We start from the raw sequence: 12,812 nt of genomic DNA, 5'->3' as shown, positions 1-12,812 counted from the left end.
TTGCTCGACGCGTGAGCAACGTGAACGGTAACTTGCTGTTAAGTTGTAACTAATTGTAACTGTAATTGTAGGCTAGAAGTGGTATACTTATAATGCGAATGAAAAGCGGTGCAATCCAGAAACAAAGAGAAAATTCAGACGTGCCTGGATTAACTGATCAAAAATATCGACATTGTCGTTTGCGTGAAATTTTGTTGTCAAACTTTCGAGTATATTATTTTTCTATCGTTCTATGTCGATCGGAAAATATCACCGCACAGGTGGTCAAATTTTAGTTACACAAGTAATCACATAAAGCATGGCGGGCGGGAAGTCGTTTAGAGCGGCGTAAATAAAATTAACGACCATCTACCAATCAAATTTTCGTTCTCAGATAATAGATATCGCGCCGACTGGGTTTCCTTCTTCAGAAAGATAGGAAAAGGGTCCCGATTCGACGTCATGCACGGGAAACAAAAGGAGGAGAGGCTCCAGGATCCGGTCTCTCTGATTAACATTCACTCGGTAGCATGGCCGTGTTAATTATCTTGGTTATACGTTATATCCGATTTTAGCGGCTACCGCCGAAAAGTGCAGAGCCGCGTGCAGCCGAGCGTGTTTCAGAGAGTATACATCGGCTTGTGTAAATTAACTGCCGTTACAATGGCCGACAGACGTGCCCCTGTCCGTTCTTTCCGCTTTTCTCCCTTCGTTTAATCGAACAGAGCACAGAGAACGTCAGCTCGCGTGATCGGCAAACGCGAAACATGCAAATTCGGGGGATTCGCTTTCGATTGGAAACGAAGAGGTTAAAAGTGCATCGATGTTTGCAAGATCCGGCGGAACATATCAGGATTTCACGGTCCGATCGTTCGGGAAACGCCGAAACAACGAACGAACGAACTCTGATGGTTTATCGATGTTAGATTAGCACGGTGCAGTGATACGATGATGCGATCGGAGAGAAAAATGGTTGGGGAATGATGATTCTCGGAGCTTCGTGAAACTTATCTTGCGCCACGTTGAGAACGGATGTCTCGTTTCTCCACGATGAGCTCCATAATTCCGATAATCCAAGGATCACTGGTTCCATGGAACTTACTCACTTTGATCGTTCCATTAGTCGCAAATCGCTAGATCTCGCAGATATCGCGACGTAATTGGTAGATTACTGCTACGAAGCAAATAAAAAAGATTTTACCTAAAGAATGGAAAAAAGAATTGCGATTGGGTAGCTTAACAGGCGACAAAAAATATATCACGAAAGTAAAGGTGGGATGTATACATAGCTGCAAAATTAAGAGGAAATGGGACAACTTTATCAAAGTTCGGGTATAAACGGGAATCTCTTAGCAATGCGTTAAAGGAAGGACAGAAATTGGGCGTGCATGGTGAAGCGATGGTTGGAAAGGATTTAGGAAAAACGTAAAAGTATGACGACGAAGCTGTAGAAACGTTCAATAAGGGAGAGGTTAATGCGCAGTTGTTTGATGTTGCTGACAGAAGTTGAAATCACAGTTTACATAACAAACATTAATCATATCTATTTTTTCCAACTGAGTTTTTATCCCGAACGTGTGGGTATTGGTAACGGCGTCGCGTCAATAGTTGTACCAACTGGACACCCGTGTATTTTTCTCTTTTTATTGCAGCACCGTATTTTTTCTCTTCAGCCAAACCGACGATAGCCGATTATCGCGAAATCTCCGATAAACGCGATGGATTCTGTTCACAACGGCTCGTTTCACAGGTTACTGCGTGAAACACGATTTTCGCGAGAATGCAGAAAATTGCAAGGCGCCGCGGATACCGAGGTAGCTGAGCGAATCGCAGATGGCTGCCGGAGACCCACTGGCCCAGTTCCGCCCAGTTCGCTTCATCCCCTTGCATTGCTGCACCCTGCTGCATCTTGCGTGACGTCATTGCCCACCCTCGACCCTCCGTCACTGCAGAGGCTACCCCTTCTGCAGTGCTACCACCTCCACCCTCAATCCCTCTCGCCTCTCGAGCTCGTTGCTCGAGTCTGCTCGGCTCTATTCGGATCCGCGCCCCTCTCTATTCTTCCTCTTCGTTCCTTTCGCTGGAAAAACGCACTCTTTTGAATCAATGTTTTCGCCGATCGATTTTATTTCATTTGAATTACGTTATCTGCGCCGTCGTGTTACGATTTCTCAATCTTCCGTCGCATTTATGGCGATTCCGAAGCCAGGATGCTTGTGTTTTTAATTCATCGCCGACAGGAGGACGTTGTAAGGTTCAATTTTACCAAGTATAATGGAAAATATATTGATTGCCAGAAACGCTGCGAATTTTTCTGGCGCTTGTGCGTGTACAGAGTATAAAACAGTATGCGATACGATAGCTGGTTTTAATTTCCTGATTTTCAATACTTTTTGCCGCAATCTCTAAAATTTCAAAACTTTCAAAACTCACGCAAATGGTTTTCGCAAAGAGTTTCCTTCGTACGATTATTTAATTTTAATTGTTTGGTAATTTAGTAGTTAGGGCAAAAAAGCGGTGATAAAACGTGTTTGCCTCTATAGCTCGGGATCGTCCTAGTGCACATACATATATAGCAATAAGGACGTAACTGCGCAACTACGGTACGTGCAGCTGGCGCGGAAGCGAGTATTTGAGTTCTGATAATGCGCGCGCGCCGTGATAAGAGCAACGACGGAGGTTCGACAAAGCATCGTACGGAGGCGCCACCGAACAGGAATCCATCACGATCCTGTGGTAGTAGTTCGAAGCCGTTTCGCGATCAGCACAAAACAGAAATCGCGTTCTAGCAGTCAGCTCGATTTCACGCTACCTTTGATCGAACCTTTTCCAGGGGTCGAGTCAGCTCGTTTTAATAAAATGTAGATCATCGGGCCGCTCATTGTGATTTAAGTCGCTTCCCTGAGGGAAATTATACCGTCAACGATATTTCAAGCGCACGACCTTTCCGCCATCGTTATTTATACGTTCCCTAGTCAGCCACTTGGGACTTGCCCGGTTCCTCCCACGGTAACTCAAACAGCGTCCCGATCGACGTCCCTCGAAAACCGTTTCCCCATTAACTGCACGCCCGTGATTCCCACACGGTTCACGACTCGTGAATAAGTTCCTCTAATGTACTCTAAAATTTCCATGTTAGAGCTAATCAAACACCGTTAGGAATTAGCCGGAATACGCGTTTACGGCGCGAAGCTTCAGATACGTCTGACCGTATTTTTCTGTTTGATCGATGTGCTAGCTAACAGGGAAAAAAGAAAAAAATAACAGAGATTCACTGTCTTCTTAGCTTTCTGCTGCGACGATCGTTAACTTGCCACGTTCCGAATCGCGCGAAACAGTTTTAACGTCGCATCCTGACTAACTTTCTAGCTGTCGAATACTGCCAATAGCATTCTCTGCGTTTAACCGGTTGAAAAATCGCAAACGTCGCGCGAGGCTGGTTTCTCCAACTATTCTCGTCCTCGCTATTATTTTTCGAGATCCACGCGCTTGGCTTACCTACGTGTTTCAACCGGACCCGATATATACGCGTGCATTCGTGCACACGGAGCAAAATACATGAAGGGAGAAAGATAGCGGAGGGACGCGTTACACCAACGTTGCTCCTAATGAAACTGACAGGCTACGAGCCCGATATAGAGAGGCGAGTACTGCGTGCAAGGGAGGTGATTTACGATGGGACGCGTGTGTTTTAAGCTGGTTGCATACGGGAGAGCGGAATGTGCGCTTTTTATGGCCAGAAAAGAATAGGCCAAGTATAAAGGCATCGCGCAAGACCCATTGAAATTCAGCGGGCCTTTATGCGTTGCACGCCACTGGTCGAGTTCGTGGACTAGCTGGTTGCCTGCTACCGGTTCCTCGTACCACGCGGCCCTTTCGTGGGACTATCGGGGTCCATTGCGCATCACCGTAACATAGTCCAACCAGGGGAAACCGGTACGCAACCCGGTACGAGGTAGATATACACGCGTGTGCATCGGTGCAAGCATGTGGACAGGTCGAAGTGCAGCCCCCGGCTGCACCGGAACAAGCACTGTGAATACGAACAGGAACCCATTCCCAGGATGCCTCTTTGGATCGTTTGATTTAAAGTTTCGCGTGCCTCCAGGTGGAATTCCGTCACTTCTTGCTAACGGGGTTGAAATGTTTTTAGATGGAATTATTCTAAGATGAATTTGCCTTCGAGATGCGGTAGATTAGGTTCTGGACTAGTCGGCTCGATGTCTAGAAAGTTTCTGACGTTTTGACAAGTTTATAAGGAAAAGGAAAATACTTCGCGATGTACAGCAGCGTTCTCCGGTATTAGGAAACTCAAACAAATCGAGAATATTATTAGGAATTTATTAAGAATTTAAAGACACGAATAACGTAATTAAATTTTGTTCATTGTATTTGTTAGTTTCTCCGTTCCATGTACTTTATAAACTGTTCCACTAGCCAAATTCAAACTTTTCGTCGGGTCGACGCTGAAATTTGCCAGGCGTCCGAATGTTTATGAACAGAACCGAATATACGGTAAATTTTGAATTAAAAAATCCGCGAGATATCTTTGTTATAGCGCTGTCGAGTGGTATTACCTTCGACCGATAATCCACAGGAAAGAAACGATGTCGTAAAAAGATCTTGCACGGATGGAAACGATCGAAGTTGATACGACCGGGGAATGGCATCTGCGTGCACCATACGCATTAATACGCACACGAACCTGGCAAAGTTATGGCTGGGCGCCGGTGCAGCATGTGGCACAGAGTTACTACCTATATTTTATAGCCATGAATGGTTAAGCTCCTTTCAGCGGAAGGAGATGCACCGGTTCTATCTTTATTTCTCGGGCTCGAGCTATAAAGGGGCGACGCGATTTCGCAAAGCTCAGGGACGAAATTTAGGCCAACAAGGTCGATGGTACATCTGTGGCCCCGACTACTCGTCCTATAGATTACAGAGGGTAATACTTGTCTCTACAACTGTGTACCCTTAGCTTCGTGTACTCAGGTTCCTTTCATCCGATCGATAAGGGTGGAATGTAGAGATCTACAGCCGAGTAGGTGATGCACGATATTATGGGTAAGAAACGGGGAAATGTCTGATATCATCTTATTTCAAGCTATTTAACCCTTTTTGGGCACAGTACAGGTAAATTTTTCACTATAGAAAATATCCAAATATTTGAAGAAATTATAGCGGCACATGAGTCGTAGGACGATTCGAATCGAGAGTGACTCTGTTGTTGTTCCGCCTCGGGGCACCCTATTAACACCTTTGCGATGTACGAAATTTAAAAGTAAACAAACTTCGGACAAAACAATATCGCCGCTATGTGCAATCATCAACCGGAGTCGAATTCAAACTTCCCGGTACCACGACCAGTATAAATAAACGGACATGCTCTCTAGGAATTCAGTATTCAGTAATCGGTAATCAGCATTCAGTAATCATTGTCTAGTATCCTTATATCGAGTAGCATTGAGCAAGCGACGAATACGACGTACTGTACTAACTCTGTATTTTGTACTCAGAACGATTTCTGACTATATCAAGTATTAACTCGTTTCACCATTTGGAGCAATCGTTTAATATCCACCACAAAATTAACTCCAGAAGTGGAATATTCTTTAACGGAATTCTATTAATCCGTAAAACGTCGATCGTACGAAAACACAGTGGACGCGCAAGCCGCACGATTGAGAAATCAACGAGTACAAGCTGACCCACATCCTATCGGCAGATGCGTGTCCCCCCTATTCCAAGCTCGTTTCGTCTAATTTAAATTTTAAAAGCCTCCACTTTGTTAAATTATTCGAACAGCCTGTTACGTTGGCGTTTTCTTCGCGATTCACGAAACGTTACGCTCCAGTAAATACGTTGACGCTCATAATTTCGACTTTAATAGAATAACAAAACGAATCAGAAGCGTCGTCGGTCGAAGAGCTTGAGAAAGCGGGGCAGCAAGGGAGAGAAGAAACTCCTTCGCGATGGAATGCGCCGAAAAAAGCCGTCCCAAGAGGCCAGCCTTCTTACTTATAGTCCCGTCGATCGGGAATTTCATCCGTCGTTACTTACGATCGCGCGCCATCGTTTCGACGTCGGCGCCTTCCTCTTCTCCTTTTTTCTTCCCTCACTCGAAATTCCCTTCTTTCCAGAGTTGCTGGAAGGTACGCGAGCCAAGAGAAACGCGCCGCGCCCGAACAAAGAACGGACATAAATAATCCGGAGTTTCCAGCGAACGTACTAATAATTAGATTCCAAGGACCGCCTATTTTGGCCGGCAGTTACGCTAGAAAAAGAATCTTCGACTGCGTTCAGAGTCGCTCGCCCTTCTGCCTCTCTCTGCGTTCTCTTCGCCCTCGCTCTTCACCCTCGCTCTTCGCCCTCACTGTCACGACGTCACGACCCACTTTCATCCGACCGTCCTTTTTTTCCATCTCCGGTGTCGTCCTCCATTTTCGCCGCTCGTTTCCTCTTTTCGTGTTCCCTTTTCTGGCCGCGAACTTTGCCAGCGGGAGCAAACAAAGAACAGACTCCCACTCCTTGCAGTGCGCGTAGCATATTTATGGTCGAAAAGCATGGTACACGCTTATAGCGACGAACAGGGAGAGTTGGAGCCCCGACAACCGCAAATGGGGCACGAGAAGTGCCATGAAAAAGTATACGATAAACGTCCGTTCTATCGTCCGCACAATTGGCCACTGGTCACCGAAAGGCGAACCCAAGGAACGCTATAGAGCCGGTGGATTTCTGGCCGAGAATTGGCACGATTTTACGACACTCACCTGTCCCTCGTTTTTACGAGCCCGAAAAATTTGCCAACACGAGACGAATCGCGTTTCTCTTCGCACCGGAAAGAGACACGTCCCTCCGTCCTTTGAGAAACTTTTCCATGCACGAACTCCACCGTGAATTCTGTGATGAATTTTGCGATCGAATTTCCATCCAGAGTGGAAATAAGGACGAGAAAGGAGATGACGGAGAGGCAGGGTTCTACGATATAATTCCGCGCCACTATCGCTATTTTTAACTGCGTATTTCTCAATAGACAGCGGGATCGGAGGGCCATACAAAACGTTATAGAACGACCTTTGCGGTACTCCATTGAACGAGGAAGAAATAAAGTGGAGGAACTCGAGAACTGCTCCACTTCTGCACAATGGGGCGCAGGTAGCCCGAATCTTATCCCTATGCCGTTGTCTCCCTCCGTTTCTAGAAACGTCTCTTTCTTTCTTCCGCGCGACAGTTGTAAAAAGATGCGTCCGTAAAAATTGTTATGGCATAATGGCGCAGTAGCTTGGCTTGGCAGGGACCGCTACCGGTGTTCCGGTTGCGGAGCGGAACGCAATCGTCATAAATCCAACGTGCGAACAGTGGCACAATGCGCGTTAAATCATCCCCGATCGCTTTTAAAACGGGCCCTGAAATATTGCTCCAGCGAAACGCGGCCACTTTTCAACCGATTGTGAGAACGCTCGTCTTTCGGTCATCTTCTTCCGGAAACTTCTGTCTGATCCATCACACGATTAAACGAAATCGCGTAGAAGGAGATTAAAAATAAAACGCGTGGTAGTGGAAGTTGTTGCCGAATTTCTTCTCGGGGCGATTCGCTGTTCGCAAAGGAAGCTTCCGGATTTTCGAGTGGGAGCTTCGGAATCTGTAGCAGACGCGTAGAGAATAAAATGCCCGTAGATAAACCAAATGGCGGATTAAACGGCACGTCTCTCGTAGCCGGGTATTGATTTTCCTTTCTCTGGCACGAGCCAGCCGGGTGTAATAAAGGGCCATTAAAATCGGTGATTCTTCACTCCGGGTCCCTTCGAGTCTCGTTTCTGTTCCGCGGATGCTATCTCCCGCGCGGATCTACGCGAGTCGAGTATTGTTATCGTAATAGAAAAACTTTCTCCGCGAGTATATCGGTCGTGAAAGACAGGACCCTTAGCAGAGCGAGACGACGATAGCGCGCACACGCGTACACTTGCTCGCGACGTTATTCGAATACTTTTTTATGTATATATTGCGTATCTTATACAAAACATTCTGAGATATCATTAGCTTTATCGCGAGACACGGCTATGATAATTGTATCGATAAAATTTGATAAAGATGTAATATCGTATATAGAAATGCTTTACCATAACAACATATTTGTTTCAAGTATTCGAATACTTTGATGAACCGTTACACGCAATTACGTACGTAATTAACGTGTAAACGCATTAAGCAACTGCTATGTGCATTTTAGCGACGTTAGTCGTGCCTCGTTACGATAACAATGAAATTTCAAATTGTTTTATATATGAAGCAATGATGAGTACGTAAGAGTTTTCGATGGTAAGTGTTGGAACATTTTGACGAGCCATTGTAGCTAAAACGAATATCGGCAAACTGATCAGGAACGTTCCACTCGTGCCGGAAATTTCCTTCGTCTGCCATCCGAAGCGCCGGTATTGGAGAATACACGGTGGAGACGGAAGAGCGAAAATATGAAAGGTGCCTGGAAAGTCAGAAAGAACGACATCCGACGAGAACGAAAGTGATTTAGCCATAAACATACGTGACACTCGGAGCTAGGGGTGGCTGCAGGGGCGAGGAGGGGTTTGAGTTACACGACACGTCGCGCTTCTCGGGGGTTGCGCGCGATATTTCGCCGTTGGAACTCACCCGGGCCACATTTCTCTTGATTTAGCGAAACAATCCGAGCATCTGAATTTCAAATATGGCGTCTACGACCTTACGCCGTCTATGCAGAGACCTCATCCTCTGGATGACCCGCGACAGACTGCACGAGACGCTCGCGAATTAGTTCGCGGAAGAATTTACCCCTGCCGAACCTCCATTTATCCCGACCTCCCCTGTAAGCCTGGAATCGGGCAATTTCCACGGGGAAACATCTTTCTTGCCAGATCTCCTTTTGACGCCCTCCTTCTTTACCTTTTTCCACCCGATCCTCCAGGATTTTTAGGTTCATCTTGCGGCTGATGATCTTAGATGTTGGGATCTTCTGAAGGGGAGAACGTGTAGGCGGCTTTACGGAATCATCAAGGGAAAAAGTGGGTATATAGTAAAGGGAGCTGAAGCATAGTTCTTCTTTTTTACGTGGTGTTTACAGGAAAGGTACCAACTTGTCTGGAATTTCGTTTAAATGCGCTGTTTCTTGTTGTACGAGATATAACGCGTGATTTTGAATGCGCTCTTTATGCCGAATACGAGTACGTAACGAGTTCCTTTCTACCTTACAAGATTCTTTAGCGATACGCTGTTTAACATTTAGCGCGTATAATCGCACATAACTGCAAATTGTGAAACGTTATCTGGTATAAGAAGAGATAATTGATAATTTTCTGAAATGTTTGGCTTGGCTAACATCCTGTTTAAGGGTCTAACAGTACGAAACCAGCACATTAGCATACCACTCGTCCTTGTGTTGCTATTTCATGCTCGAAATATTCCGATGAAATCGCTCACCGTGTTCGTCCTATACAATTACCTTTTCCAACAAAACGTTCACGTGTAAAATTAGAATTCAACATGGAAAAACAATGTTCGGTACGAATATTCATCGCGACAAAATCTTCGTTAACCGATATTATGCCAACACAAACGTAATTGTTATATATCTCTCGGATCGAACAGAATCACGATATCTTACATTTTCCCGGCAGGTATCTCGTTCGAACGTCTACTATCGAACGAACCATACAACTGCCAACAGCATCGATGCGTGCGACATACGCACGTGCTCGTTCCTGGTTATCCGCGATATTTGATCGGTCGCCATCGTGGTTTTGACTCTGTCATATATTTGAAGCTCGCAGGGGGTTTACGAGCTAGCCGCGGTTCTCGCTTACTCATGCTTTTTTTCCCGGTGTCCAGCGATTTGTCGAGCGAACCGTTGTATCCCGAAGAGCTGTCCCGATTAAGGGCAGATTCGTAATATCGTCGATCGCCGCATGAGGGATTGCGGCCCATTGAGCAACCGCCTCCCGTGAAAATAATGATCCAACGCCCCCGGGGTCCTTTCGAGGACCGTTCGTCGTCCCATAATTCCCGTATACCCTCGATCTCTCGGACTATCTTCGTCCATCGCCTAGCCCGAGGGGCCTCTAAGACGCATCGAAAACACTTTGCCAAGCGGGAACGTCGCCAACCCTTCGTACTTTCCTTTTAATTAATTCCCTAGTAGCACGAGGTAAGCGTGCTCTCGCAAAAATTAAAGCGATCCTTTCAGATATTTCTTTTGTCGCCTTTAAACGATTTCTTATTCAGAAGAGATCTGAATCACGTTGCAAAAGAACCGTGGTGCGTAGAAGCGCCGTGGCTATCGAGCATGTCCATCGACAAAAAAAGCCACGCGATTCTTTTTTTATCCTTTGCCGTTTCAGATTCTACGCTTTTATTTGCTGTTTCCGAGAGGTCGCGCCTTGTTAGCAGCGAACGACGATATAGCGGAGAAACGAAACGTTACGGCGTAAATAAAAATTTGCGGGAACGAAACGTTATGGCGTAATATATTTGAATCTATCGCGGCTATCAGGGGAAAATATATAAAATTCGCGTGACAGTGTGCGTGTTAAATAAGCTACAAAGTTCATCCAGCTAATGTCCAACACGTTTACAAGCTTTTACTCGCAGTCGATCTTCGGATTAAACCCTGAAAGCGGGGATTTAAAATTCCACGCAGTTGGAACACGTTCTGGCATACAGAAAAGACCGCACGTGCAGTTCCTGGTCGGCCGTGGAGGATCCAAGGTCGCGATAATTTGCAAGGGAGAGGCAGAGTTGCGGTGCGTGTTATGCGCGAACGGCAGCTGGAAGGCAGAGCCAGTTAGGTTGGTTATGCGGGGCCCAAGGTCTCCCTCGCTCGCTAAGGGCCCCTATTACGTATCGAGTCTCTCTCACACGCACACTTACACGCGCTTGCACCAACAATTTACATTCGTGCCTGCTTGGATAAAAAGGGAAGACGCGCGTTCCGCCTCGACCTTCCCGCGCGGATTCGCACACGTGCGCGTATGTGGGTCAAACCGCGCGGCGGAAACTAGTCTGCTCTTGGGCAGCCGGAATCGAAGGCGTAGAACAGGTCGTTCTTCTCGTTTTTTCGCTATCCTCGTTCTCTTCCTCCTTCTCTTTCTCCAGCGTCCTTGGTCGTTTCTCGTTTTTGGTTCCACCAAAGAGAGGTGGTGGAAGAGAGGTGGAACCGAACAGAGACAACAGGCGCCGCTCTGCTGAATTTCACCACGTGTTTGATCTCTCTCTTTTTAGTCCACGAAGATCGTAAAAGAGCTGGGAACCACGCGACGATTTCGCTGAAATATTTTACTCTCGGTCCCAAAGCGGAACACGTTCTTCGAAACAGATGCCTATTTACGATTTCCTTGACACGAGGCTTTCTTCGCTTATTATCTTCCAGTTCCAGGAATTATTATTTAACATGGATCTTGTTACGTAGTGGTCGTATACGAGCCGTTCTAAGTATCTTTGCGCATTTAAATGACCCACGAATCCGCAAACATCCGCACGATTATTCATCGCGATATTTCATTTACGAATACCAAGATCCAAAAAGTAAACTCTCCGTTTGAAAACGTTCGTTATTTCCAAAATTTCCTCCTTTTTCTTCTTTAAGATTCTTCGTTCGACGCGATAATCGATTTACGAATATCAACGTCCGAGAAACAAGCCGCCTGATCGAAGACTCTTGTAACTTTACAAAATTTCTCGTCCGTGATGCTATTCGATCGACGAACACCAAAATGAAATGAATTATTCCTTCGTAGACTTTCATAGGCTTCCAAAATTTCTGTCATTTTCCGCCGCGTATTCCTCGGCTCCCTGATACGCTCTTGATAAATTCACGAGCCAGAAATCCCGGATCGGTTGCTCTACTTGATAAATGTCGGGATCCGCATAACGCGGGCAGATGCCTAATTTACCAGTCGTGATTTTTGCTCGCACCCTACGAGAAAGCGAGTCCCGTGGAGAACGATGGCGGAATATAGAGAGGCTCGCCGATGAATCTGTATATCCAAATCCCCTCGTTCCATCCGTGTACGTGCACACGTGTGTATAAGCTTTTTCCATATGACGTATCGTCGTGATTACCTTGATGTAGATCCGTCGCTGCGTTTCGAAGCCGATAACGCATCGAGAATATACGGGTCCCTTTTCTCTGTTCTCTCCTCGGTCCTGTATCGGCGAACGCATCGATCATCGTTGCGCCCGTGATTTTTCATCGGCATTCCCGAGCACAAAAAAAAATCAGTCCGACGAGATTGAAAAGCCATTCCGTCGTCTGGGAACACAAAACGGAACCTCTTTCTATCCTACCACTGCCCGTCATCGTCCACTTCCCCTTTGAAACTCGTTTTCTATGTCTGGACTCACTGTAGAATAGCATGTACCAACTATTGGCAGAGGAAGAAAGTTTATTGTCGAAATGGAGATCGTTTCTTCGTACGAGTAATATCACGCCAGTTTGGAAATTTCTACGGTTTTCCGTTTTCACTTGACTTTAATACTGTTTCAAGTACTGTACAAATATGGTTAGATATATTTGTACTTGTTTCGTTTAAAGTAACAATTAGCTGATTTTCGTCGTTCAAACGGACTTTAAGTTTAAAGCTAGGAACAGTAGCACTCCTGTAATATCGTACGTATCGAAGATTTTATATTTTATATTTTAGTATAGGATGTTCAATTGTAAAATAGTCGTGTACGTGTCTTCGAAATAAACGTTTTAAAATTGTGAATTCTCTCGGGGTGACCTAGTTTCGGCGCAAGTATTGCAACATCCCTTATTTCGCCAATGATTTACTCCACATGCTCGATGTTATAGAAGACGGTTC

Source organism: Bombus pyrosoma, linkage group LG15 (assembly GCF_014825855.1).
Source record: "Bombus pyrosoma isolate SC7728 linkage group LG15, ASM1482585v1, whole genome shotgun sequence".
Taxonomy (NCBI): Eukaryota; Metazoa; Arthropoda; class Insecta; order Hymenoptera; family Apidae; genus Bombus; species Bombus pyrosoma.
This window is presented reverse-complemented; position numbering follows the sequence as displayed.